Source organism: Achroia grisella, unplaced genomic scaffold (genome assembly GCF_030625045.1).
Source record: "Achroia grisella isolate CSIRO2021 unplaced genomic scaffold, CSIRO_AGI_Agris_v1 utg1174, whole genome shotgun sequence".
Taxonomy (NCBI): Eukaryota; Metazoa; Arthropoda; class Insecta; order Lepidoptera; family Pyralidae; genus Achroia; species Achroia grisella.
Window position 1 is genome coordinate 1,345,857 of NW_026712590.1, and position 13,140 is coordinate 1,358,996.

The 13,140-nt window shown below is 30.6% G+C and overlaps 1 protein-coding gene across 1 annotated transcript in view; it reads right to left on the reverse strand.

Annotated features, from left to right (window-relative positions):
• Positions 1–13,140, reverse strand: part of LOC131851861 (transmembrane and coiled-coil domains protein 2) — a 42,793-nt gene that overhangs the window by 28,979 nt on the left and 674 nt on the right. The window lies entirely within an intron of this gene.

Below are 13,140 nucleotides of genomic sequence, written 5' to 3' on the forward strand. Positions count from 1 at the left end.
TCTGTTATGATGACCTGCAAGTTTAATTACCTCTTATCGGTATAGGATAATTATTCAATAATATATTGTAATAATATACATCCTCATAATATATTGTAATGAGAAAGTGTGTTCATTTATTTGTTTGTCAATTATATCTTAACGCTTAAACTACATAATCAATCGTGAAATTTGGCATACACAATTATTAAGGGCATTAAGAAGGACTAATTTCTATCTCCGTTAACCAATATTATTATATATTACTAGTAGTTAATCGCGACTTCATTAGCTTTTTTGATATAAAGCAGATGTCCGTCCTCATAATACTATCTTAATATCAAATTTAATTCCGATCCGTTCGCCTGTATAATAGCAAAAAGACAACAAATGGACAGACAGTGATACTTTATAATATTAGTAGGGAATTATATATTAATACATTGGTCAAAACCGAAATAAACAGTTCAATCGTAATGCAACTGAATGGAACTAGAACAGACACGGAAATAAATACTATCGATTGCAAAATTATAACAAATGACGAGAACATTCGACAGAATTGATTAGTTAAAATTATTCTAAGTTTCTTATAATTAAACCTGCGCCAATGTTTACGACATCCGTCAAATTTAGGAACGTTGTAGGAAGACGACTTAGCAGTCATCTCATTGTAGTAGTAATCTACTACTCCGTAACACAAAAACACATAACATAAATAGCAACATTAATACATCATCAATTTAGTTTACGTTGCGTCGAATCAGAAAATTTACAAATTCATGCTTCTAACGTTTCCCATTAGTGAATAGCTAATAAGCAAATTAACTACAATTGTTTTGTTCGATACAATGGTTGTGTAGCGAAGTGTATGTAAGGTGTTAATTTAATGATTACTTACTAATGCACGCATAAATATACTAAATAAAGGTGGTATGGAAGGAATCCTTTTATTGATGTTAAAAATTCAAAATTTAGACGGTTCTGATGTCATTCATAGGTTTGAGCATTATAAAAAAAATATAACTACTGTAACGCAGAAATACACATTCAAAATATAAAAACTGTAACAGAAATAAATAAAATAATAATGCGATATTAAAGTTAAATCGATACTAATACGAATATAAAACATTAAACAAATTTTTTGTTATATGAGTCTTATGAAATGAAATGAATGAATATTTATTACAATTATATGTAAAAATGTCTAATAGTGAATAGGAGACATATGACAAAATACCTACTGCAAAAAAATTGCATAACAACTAGTCGAGAAAATAATATCACTAAAAGTCAGTGCATGTTTAATAAAAAGTAGAACTGTAACAGACACTTCAAATGTTTCATCTCAGATTTTGTTCCGAGTGAACGCGCCGCGATCGAATTTGCATGGAGATAGTACTGACCTAGATTATCATAACGTGAATATATCACGCTATGTCGAACAACTGTGATATATGCGTTATATTATTGACAATTGCTTAGTCACGACATAAATTTCATTTAAACAATGGTTAGAGAGACAGTTTGACGTTATGGTTTAAATTTAGTTCTTCGATTGCGGACCTCTTTATATTTCAAATTAGCCTCATCCAGCGACGCTGCTCGTCTAAATACAACCCATGTTACTCATTGATAATGTACTCGTCTCGTGAAACGTGAAAGAAATTTAAAAATCGGTCGAGAATTGTTTGAGTTTATCCATTACAAAATATAACTTTAAAAAATCCTTCTATTAGGTACAATACTTAAAGATGTAGTAAAAGAAATGCGATCTTTAGAAAGTCGCATTTAAGCATTTTATATTTTTACTGATAATATTACTATTCCAAAAATTAACATACGTTTACTTTAATAAACTACACGCACAACGGCCCGAATGAGAGACCAATTGCGGAAAATGGAGTCCAACCTACACTTACTTTAATAAAATTATTGTATAGTCGTACAGTGTAATTTTTTTTATTAAAAAATTAAGAAAATTTTAAACAAGGAAAATCCGTCGGCATTTTACGTCATTTTCAAACATTCGAAGCAATGGCTAACATTAAATCTAATCTTTAACTAACAACGTAGACAAAAGGTATAATAATGTAGTTACAAGTCACGCTATAAAATATCGGATTTGAATTCCAACTGATAATTTCTGTCCTTCAAACATGAAATGGGGTACTATAAAAGAACGTTAGTACGTATTGAAATACATTGTAGGCATTATTATCACTAAAAGTATACAGGGAATATAAATCGCCAATTGTAATACCATATTATCACCAGAGAGTGAAGTTGTACAAAGTCCTTTTTGTACTCTACTATTTATACTCAGTTTTCTTTTTACTATTATTTGTTTCTAATTATGATGCTGGAATAGTGGTCCCTTTTTTTTAAATAGTCTAATGGTGATGGCGACATCTTCACTAGACGAAATTGGGGGCAAAGGCATAGTCCACAAAAATCCAGCTTCTGCCTAACGAATACGACTTTAGATTGAGGTGTTCTAACCTAGGTGTTCTAACCTCTCGGAGTCCAAATTACTTATAGTTCGTTCGCCTATTTTATTATCCCATATGGCTATATCTACCCAGGACAGGTATACTCTACAACAGATTCCCACTACTGTACTATGAGAATGACTTAGGAAACGAAGAAATTATACTGCTTTCTAATATACGAGATAATGATCTCTAGAGACAATAGAACAATAAAATTATCTAAAGTATATGTCACATAATACCTGCATATACTAGCAGACTGAATACATTTTGTGTTTATTAAAGTTAACTTACAGTTGTATAATGCAAATAAAGTTACTTGATAAATTTATATTAATTGGACTTCCGCAAAATGACACCTAATTCGATTAAATATATGCAAATAAAGTTATCTCCTATATAGTACGGTTCTCAATGCACAACTGAGGTTTATTTTTCTTTGATTATATTATATGAAATTCCTTACAATTACAAGAAGTACGAAGTCAGTACAAGGACAATATTAAAAAAGTAGAAACACATTATACATGTATTTACCGAATACATATATTTTGAATGAAATTCGGAGCAAAATTTTAGTTATTTTATGTTACATTTATAAAAGGCAGATTGAATATTTTTGTATTCTTAATTTTTTTCTTGATGGTTGTTGTTAAAGTCCTGGAGATCTCTATACATTTTTGGTGGTTTGAGAGATATGCGGTATTTACCCGTTGGTGATTTCCCTTAACCGCATAATATTTATAGAAATATGTATTTATAAATAGCAATACTATTACAATAAAATACCGCATAAAAAAATATTTAACTAATCACGTGATTTGTTACGTAGTTGCTACATTACGTATTTTTTGGCCTTTAGAATAAATGTTTAAAAATTTACCCATAAAATCAGTAAAGTTTTACTAGGCAACCACAGACGTAGAGAAATAAACTATTCATGGCTTATTAGGCACTATAATTTGTTTAGCCCTTTCGACTGACATTTTCCAAGGTTTGCGCTCTCGCGTGCAAACTAATAGGATCTTAAATGCCAGGGCAAAAGGTTCAGTCTGGGATAGACGGTTGGCCTTCGATATCGACGTTGATTGCCTAGGACAAAGTGTACATATAATTTGGTACAGAAATGAAAAGGACGAACCTAGTCTAAAATAGGATAGACAGAATTTAATATTTACAACCACTGTACAAGACAATCAGAATAATAGATCTAATGACTAAAGTGCGTGTTAACAAATATTGTTTTCTCATGTTTATGATATATTTTTTATTTCACCATATATCATTTATCATATATTATTATTTATATACAGTGGAACTGAATAGGCAAAATTGAGGTAGACCACTATAAAAACGTTGCGCTGACTGCGTAGCACTTTTATAGTGGTCCTTGTACAATCTCTCACAGCGCCATCTAGTATCAAGCTAAGCAGAGCTTTTGTTATGGGCACTAGATACAGTTATCTAGTTTTTAATATTTTTAATATTTATGTCAGTGACATAAATATTAAAAATGTTTGATATATATAAATATAATTATAGAAACCCCAAGACCAATACCAACGATCATACTAGTATAATATTAATGATTAATATGAAAATATATTTGTAACCTTTTCACAGATGAACTGATCTTAATGAAATTTGACGTGAAGATTGTATCACGACTAACGTCTACTACCTGAAAGCAGATGTAGCAGGTATCCTATATCAATACCAATTCATATGCATATAACAATTTGTTACCAAAATATATTTATTCAAACGTACCATAATAGTCAATACCAGTAGATACAACAGTAAATTAGACGGAATTAACATTTAGCAATCAGTAGTACAGTTATGATCCCTGTTGATGACAGTAACTAGAAGAGATCAAATCTATTGTAATTGGTTGACAATGAAGAGAAACTATGCGCGACTGCAAGATAATGAACCCCCATGGTTGTAGCTATTAAGTATTAAGATGTGAATTGACTGGATGTTTGGATTTCGATTACATTATGTCATTTTCAGCATTGCTTTGCTTTTATCCTGTTATATCTGTGTTTTATTTTTTGTATGCGCTCAAATCCTATTTACCGTGATACATGTGTTTATGTCATTTCATGCATATCTTTTACACAAACCACCCAATCTTTATTAATTTCATAACCAAATAGGACCGTTTATCTTTGTTATCTTTTCACGACTAAACGGTTTAATGGGTCCTAAAAAATTTTGACGTGAATACCTCTAGAATAGACATAAGCTTTATAATTATGGAATATCAATAAAAAATATCTATAGAAAGCAGTAAAATAGGTCAAGTTTAAGAGGACGCACGAGTATCGCGGGTAGTAGCTAGTTATACATTATATTAAGGAATGAGTCGATGACACTCACAGAACCAAAAACAGGAAGAGTCGTGAAATAGGACAAAGAAACAAAGCGACATGCGTAGCGAATTTGAAGGCTTTGTCCTCAAGTACAAGGAACGAAAGATTGAAAGATATATGCGTAACGTTATATTATAACCTATGACAAAGGATGCCACCTGGTACCACATTCTTGTGTAGGGTTTTGTCGTATATATAGTTATGAATACTATATACATATACACATTATTAAAATCTTAAAATCGTAAACATATATTGTTTACGATTTTAATATTTTATATATGCGTTTAGGAAATATATGTATACTAATATTATAAAGATGAAGAGTTTCTTTTATTAGTTGCTCGTGGTAAGGTTGGAGATGAGGAGCTACTGGTTCGAATTGAAAAAATATTTTAGTGTAGGTTAGCCCGTTTATCGAGGAAGGCTATAGATTACATATTATTACACTATGACTAATAGAAATGATGACGTTAAACGACGCAGACTAAGTTGAGTGGGTTAGATAGATATACCTAGATAGTCTGTCTGTGAAAAGCATCACAAAAATCCTTAAACACAATACGTAAATACGTACGTACAGCCTCCATAAAGCTGAAATTTGAAAGTTCTGTGAAAATTTTAAATTAATTATACCATGCGCACAAAACCGCGGAGAATAGCTAGTATACTTTTAAAATAAAAAAAATAATTTAATTGATATAATTGACAGTACAACTTTCCTTACTTTCATTGTCTCTTGAGCAACAAGCGTGGACTCTGTACACTAATTGGCAGATTCATGTCTTATAAATTTAAAACATATAACTTCTTAATTTTAATATTTTTTACTAAACTAGCAAATAGATGGCCCTGAAATTTTATAAATTTGTATCAGCCCTCTGAATTTATATGATAGGTACGTATTTTGCCTGTGACTTCGGTCCCAAATGAATGCATAAGCAGTATATCATTTTAAGACTAAACAGTCCTAATTTTAAGACGGTTAACAGAGCTAATAACATAAAGGACAACATACATAACTTTTTTATAAGAAATCTTAACAATCGTACAAAAAATCATTATTATTTAGAAATAAGATAGTATGTATTTAATATAGATTAGTACAAAACTTTCGTTAATAGCACTTTTCCTGTTAATACTAACATACAGAGTTCCGGTATTATTATGGCGTCATGAGCAGCCGCCTGTGTAAGCCTGTGACGCTCTAATTAGTTTTATCTACGTAGTTTCAACTTAATTTTTGCCTTTTTTACCCATTGTTCCGATGTTCATAATAATATACAATGTACCTAACTTGTACCGTAATAAATTTATTAATCTTTACTCTATGTTTTTGTTTGAATTCACCAAAAAATATATTGTATATTGACTGATCAAATTAAAACTAAATATTAAAGAATGCACTGTCTTTGTTGCTATTCATTAGTTCTACTCTTGCAACCAATCTCAATTTCAATTTCAATCCAATTCTGTTATGTTCTTATGAAAAGAGATCAAAAATAAACTAATACATTTCTAAGTTGTGCACGACTTAAGATTCCAAAAATTTTCGCAGCTTATTAGAATCTTAGTGGTTTGTTCAAAAGTAGATCCAACAGAAATGGTTCCAAGAGCAGACCGGCAAGTCAACAATAGTTTTTTATTATCTACGTATATGCGCTTCGGTTTATTCTACTACGAATACTTGCAACTCGTTATGATGACTTATACTATTTATCAACAAATTTGAAGCACATTACGTTTTCATGCGGTGATTGCCAAAGCCAGGGTTATCGAGTCATGGCACTTGCCAAATTGCAGAATGCAATAATCGTCAATTACGATAAAAAACTATGTGATATAAAGAAAAATAGATTAAAAATATATTTACTTATCCGCTTACAATCTTTAAATTTTATTTACGTAGCTACATTATTTAATAACGTTACAACAAATTTACAAAAGTAAATAAATATTTTTGTACTATAGTTATAATTGTAATTTGAATAAGGAAGTAAAACTTACAAGTGTCAAGTCGACTTTATAAGAATAATTAATCCTTACTGATATTATAAAAACGAAAGTTCTGAACGATTTAAATGAAATTTTGTACACAGCAGATAGTCTAGACCTTGAGTCCATTCTCATAGGCTAATTTTATTGCAAAAAAAAAGTGTTGAAAGGGAGATGTAAGGTGGTATGGAAGTATCGTCATTATAGGGCGAAATCGCGGGCACAGCTAGTGTTTTATAATCATATTTTTAACAGCAATTCTAAGAAAGAACTGGTTGTCCAAGCGCCTTTTGAAATGTTGGGTTTGGGAACCAGATTTTATATTTCTCGACAGTGATCACTAACCTTCGGTGCCACTAATTAAAATTGTAATTAGATGAATTGTTAATAGGTAAGCATTTCCTAATAAATAAATAATATTTTATGACAGTGATGATATAGTTGCAATATTACTCTGCGCCACTACGAATAATATGATAACAGTGTTAGTGTACTACAATTTGATCTTGGCGATACCAGAAAAAGTCGAACTAATTTACTGTTTATTTTCAAATGTATATGAGGCCAACCTAAAAACATCGATCATCTATCAATTGGCGAAGATATTGCTAATAAAAAAAATAAAGCAGCATAATTTAATTTCAAACTTTTTATATTTTGGTCTTTTCGTACTGCAATTTGAATCATAGACAAGTTGACGGCCTCTTTTTTATTGTGTGGGAAATTCTTATAATGACCGTCAGATGGATGACGAGGGGGTGTGGAATTCATTACCCATTAAAAAACCTCATGATGTACCACATTCGACCGCCACTAACGGAGCCGCGAGGTCGCGTTAGCATTCTACCGCTACTCCGGCAGAAGTTACCAGCCTGACAGGTGTAAAACGTCGCCTATGTATTATATATAAAGAACGCCACGGACATCATGTCATCATGTAACGTCCGCAACACGCTTCGTGAGCTTCTATTTCAGAGGAATATTATGTTATGCCACCGTACCTTCTAATTTGTCATATTTTATCCCCTAACCGAAACATAGCATACAAAGAAACTGCTTTGTGGCTGACTGAAATTGGCGAGACGTGAAATGTATCTCTGGTAAACGACGCAGTAAGAAGGTTAAATTAATAAAAATACTTTAACTTAACTAAGTAAGAGTAAGTTTACCGAGATACCGAGTATTACAACTTGTCATAATGACATACCTATCTATATCGTGGGTAATTTGTATCAATAATGTGTTTTAAGATATTGTATTGATTACTATCTTATCTTCGTACAGGAAAAAAATGCGACCGAGTTCTAGGTAATAGTGGTAATAAATAACAATCGATTGCCGCAATCATACGCCACAATGTGTAGAAAAGCAAACCAAAAAGTCTTCCTTTACAAAACCAAAACACAAAACATACATTTTTGATAGTCCCCACATTGTTACCTTCTTAAAAACCATCTTGGTCAATTCTTGGCAAATTCAAGAACAAATGGGCAATCTGATGAATTGGATAGAATAGAATAGAAAATAATTTATTCATATAAACGTACATTTTTGAATAGTCATCACATGATGTGATTTGATAATTATCTTTTCATCTATCACTGCTGGTATTATTAAAACAGTTAACACCATCCCTTCATAATCAATTAAAGTAATTTCAATATCCTCACATGTCTGTGGAATCGACGGTTTATACGCTTGCGTCGAAGTTAGAGAGTGGATAGTAATCATTGGCATAAATATATAAAAACAAGTCGATCTGTTTGTTATGTCACAAATGACAATTTATTTTGATGAAAATTAACACGTTATATTCAACGTGTATGTCATTGTATATTGAAATTTCAGGTATAAGAAATATAATTTATTATTTAATGACAACGTTTCCTAATTATACACAGACTGAACAATACAGTTGTTAATAAATATATCGATACTATTCCCGTGATATTGTTGGCATAACATTCAATTGTGACGTCACGATAGTATAGCAAAGATTAGTGGTAGCTGTGTTAGAATAACTGACAATAAAGTAAAATAATCCCTTATATAATCACATATTATCTACTATTTATAGTAATAGAAATTTCAAAATTATTATCAACATTACTATCACAAAACGGCAGTGTTGCTGTGCCTAGAATTGTCTGACCAAATTTCTCCTACAAAATGTAGTTTAAATTATATATATTTCCTATAGTACCATATAATAAAAAAAGGACATTATATAATTAACTAGGTGATCTTCGTCTGCTTCATATTTTTCCCTCATTCTCTCATTTATATTCAGGTTTTTATGTTATTTTTCATTGCAGCTCCTCGATAAATAGGCAATACAACACAAACTTTTCAATATCATAAATTAGTAGTGCCGGTAATTATCCTGAATATCCAAACTTACAAACTTTACTTCTTAATATTATACATTAGTACCGATGGTTACTCACTGAAATGTTTTTTTTAATATTAGCAATTAACGTAACTATATGAAATAATAGAGAGGTATACTCAAGTTTCTTAATCAACTCTGAGAAATGTTGTTCTTACCAAATTGGTTAGGAACTTGGTTATAACTCAACTGTACATTAAATATGTACTTTTCTACTGCTTATTTTACGTAGAAGCCAAACTTAGACATTCCGTTAGTTACCAAGACAAAAGACAATTACATTATTTTGAAAAAATTGGTAAAATTTTGAATTCATTAAGTATTTTCGACGATAACTATAATTCATTTTAAAAAGAATACATAAATTTTATTAAGTCTAAGAAGAAAATAACAACTTTCATCTAATTAGTTATACTTAAGAATAATTACAAAATGTGACTAATTATATAAGGCATCAATTACGTAAAGTAAAAATAGACAAGATCAGCTGCACACTACAATGTCTTTTTGAACCCAATCCAAAAGAGAATGAGGTTCATAATTGCTTTTATTTTTGTATATTGGATATTTCTGTTAATTCTATTCCGATATAGACGGTTTCTTTGTTAAACCACTAGTTGTACATTTTTCTAGGTTTATTTGAATCTAAAGTGGCATGTAGCGAGTTTACCGCCGTGTCACGAATAATTTAGGGTTTTCATTCACCAAAGAATCATGAATAAATATAAATTACAACAATTTTTTTATGATGTCCTCCAGATTAAAACTTACTAAACCACGACTAGTCCTCTAGTCCACGAAAATTCAAATTATTCTGTATTGAATGTTGGAATAGACTAAATAACGTGTACATGTTCAATTCCTCAAGCAAAATGCTAATAATATTAGGTGTAAACATCAAGAACAATTTTAACAAGCGTACAATACTCTATAAGGCTTCATTTTACACATCGACCAAATAATGGGTTTTATCCTCAAAACTCAACAGACTTGGTTATTTTTTATAACTTAGAGGACAAAAGCGATCACCAAATGGCAAGTGATTACCGCCGCCCATGATCGACCTGTAACACCAGAGGAATTGCAAGTGCGTTGGCGGCCTTTTAATAATCGGTGTTCGGAAATACCATTGCTGGAAGGTGATTCCACAATGTGGTTGTGAGCGGCAAAAAGTTCCTGGAAAAATGGATACCTTTGTACCTTTGTTTCACCTATTTCTGCCGTTAAGCGGCTTGCTTAGTAAGATATATTTGGATTGAAATGCGAGATAATGCAGCAATATTATAGGTTACGAAGGTATAACATTTTAGTTCTCCGGAATGGCAACGCAAGAGTATTCCATGATAACGTAATAGTACGACTGCTACCACTTACCATTAGATGGGCAGTCAGGTTCGTTGCTATTACATAAAGAATTTAAGTATTCTAGCTAATAGAGATAAAATTAAAATTCCACAATGAGCCGACAATGACCTGCATCAACATAATAATACGAAATCCTTTTTTGGAATGAGTCATACACTTCTAACACTATTTTAAATTACAATGACACCTACAGTAATATCTACAAGCTCCGAAACCAATACTGTACAAATATTACAAAGAGAGAAAGGGTTGCTAAAAGGAACTCCGGAACAACTGTTCCGATTAGTTTTTTTTAACTGTTCTAAAAGTACATTATCCAAAATGACAGTCTATACATATTATGCTAATACATACAAAACTCACAGTTATGAGGGCCCGGGTGATGTCAAGGCAGGTCAGTAGTAATTTATATGAGGTATTATTTTATCAGTCAATTTATTTATTTATTTTATTACCAAAGACACAACAGAACGCCCTGAGTTGTCTTAGCATGCCGCCTTACTTTCGATGCTCGCGGGTTCGTTCCTAGCATGGCATAAACTTTTGTATTCCTGAATATAGTTGTTAAAAGTATGTTTTTAAGTATTTTTATCAGTAATTGAGTACCCATCCCACGAGATCTGCTTAGCTTGGTATTAGATGATGTTGTATGAATTCTCATAGGTTATTATTATAATTTTACATAACATAAAATTAGAAAAAAAAATATGTATGAACAGGGCTTAATGTACTAATTATTTCCCTACTCTATCTCTATGATAGTGAATGATTTATAAACGTCAAAGATATTTCGTTGATATTGATTACTTATCATCAATACTTTAATATTAATATACATGACATATAAAAGGCCTATGTCCTGATATATGTTAACAAATTTTAACTAGAGTACATTCAATTTTGTACAACACAAATGCTTTGCATGTTTACATTCTAAATAATTCGCTGAATATTCCAATATCTATATGATAGCAAATTTTGTAAAATAATTAATTTAAATAGTATTCATAATAACAATCAGCAATAATCAAGTTTATTGTCACCATATTAATACTTGTATAAAACTACAAACACAAATACCAATAGAGAATATAAGAAATGAGATATGTAAGTATAGATATATAAGAAAAAAAATTAGCTTTACTGTCATATCAATTCAAATTCAGTTGGCAATTTATTCCACAAGTACAGATAAATTAAGTACCAAAACAAACTTATATTGAAAATAGTGTACCACCATTTATGATATAAATAAATAGTATGAGAAACTATAGTAAAAGGCACATACATTCCCAATTTTTTTATGACAATTTAACCTGCCATACATATATGATAGTTCAAACTAATTGAATAGATGAATGTCAGTTAGACCAATGTGACTAATTCACCAAGAAATTATCATGAAAGGCACATACATTCCCAATTTTTTTATGACAATTTAACCTGCCTGTAAACTCTACATATATGTTGACTGGTCACAAGTTCAAACTAATTGAATAAGGATGAACTCCGGTCAGTTAGACCAATGTGACTAATTCACCAAGAAATTATCATGATGGTTACTAGGGGGACATAATTGAGGTCCCTTTAACATAGCACATTGCTTACAATGGTGTAACTAATAGGGACAACTACCAACCCAAGGGCTTTGCATGAGTGCAAGTACCTCCCCCTTGTATTCAATAATTATGATTTCTATGAACCAAGACATATGTGTAAAACAGTAGTTAATCTACTGTTTTACACATATGCCTTAGTCTGTAGTTTTATTATAAATATTTTGTATATTAGGTTCTACTGCTAGTTTCGCAGATTAAAGCTATAATACAAATCTGTTTCTTTCTTATCACATTTATTTAGAGTCGACTTATGCATTTCTCCCTAAGAGCACAAGGATAGGACATAAAAATATTTTTTTATTATTAAATAACTTACATTACCCATTAGTTAATGATAAGATATAAATTTAATCTGATTAGTGAGTTATCAACTATTTAACAGATAAATAATAACATAACTTATACTTCTATAAATTAGTCTTATTGTGACATATAACATTCAAAAGCATAACAAGAATCAAATTTATATTCTCCGATTTATAAATAATGAAATACATAAGGAACTGAGTACCCACTATATGAAAGAAGATATATTCCTTAAAACACAATATACATTGCACTCTACAGTATAAACACATTATATTTATAGTTAATAATAAAAATAATATGATTTGACAATATAGCTATAGCTAAGATTATATTAAAAGATAAATAAAACTATAGAATTTATCAATTAACAATATACCTATCATTAGTAATTGTAAGCTAGTCTGAGGAAATGTTATAATTTTATATCAAAACATTTAGTAGTGTGTCTCATGCAGGTGCATTGTTTACTACACAAGCATATTATGACTCAGGTGATTATTACTCAAACATTCAAAGATTATACTGGTTAATAACTGGTACTGATAAGTATTCAGAAAACTACTGATTCATCACAATGTTACAAGGGGACAAAGGTTATGAAGTTTTATGTA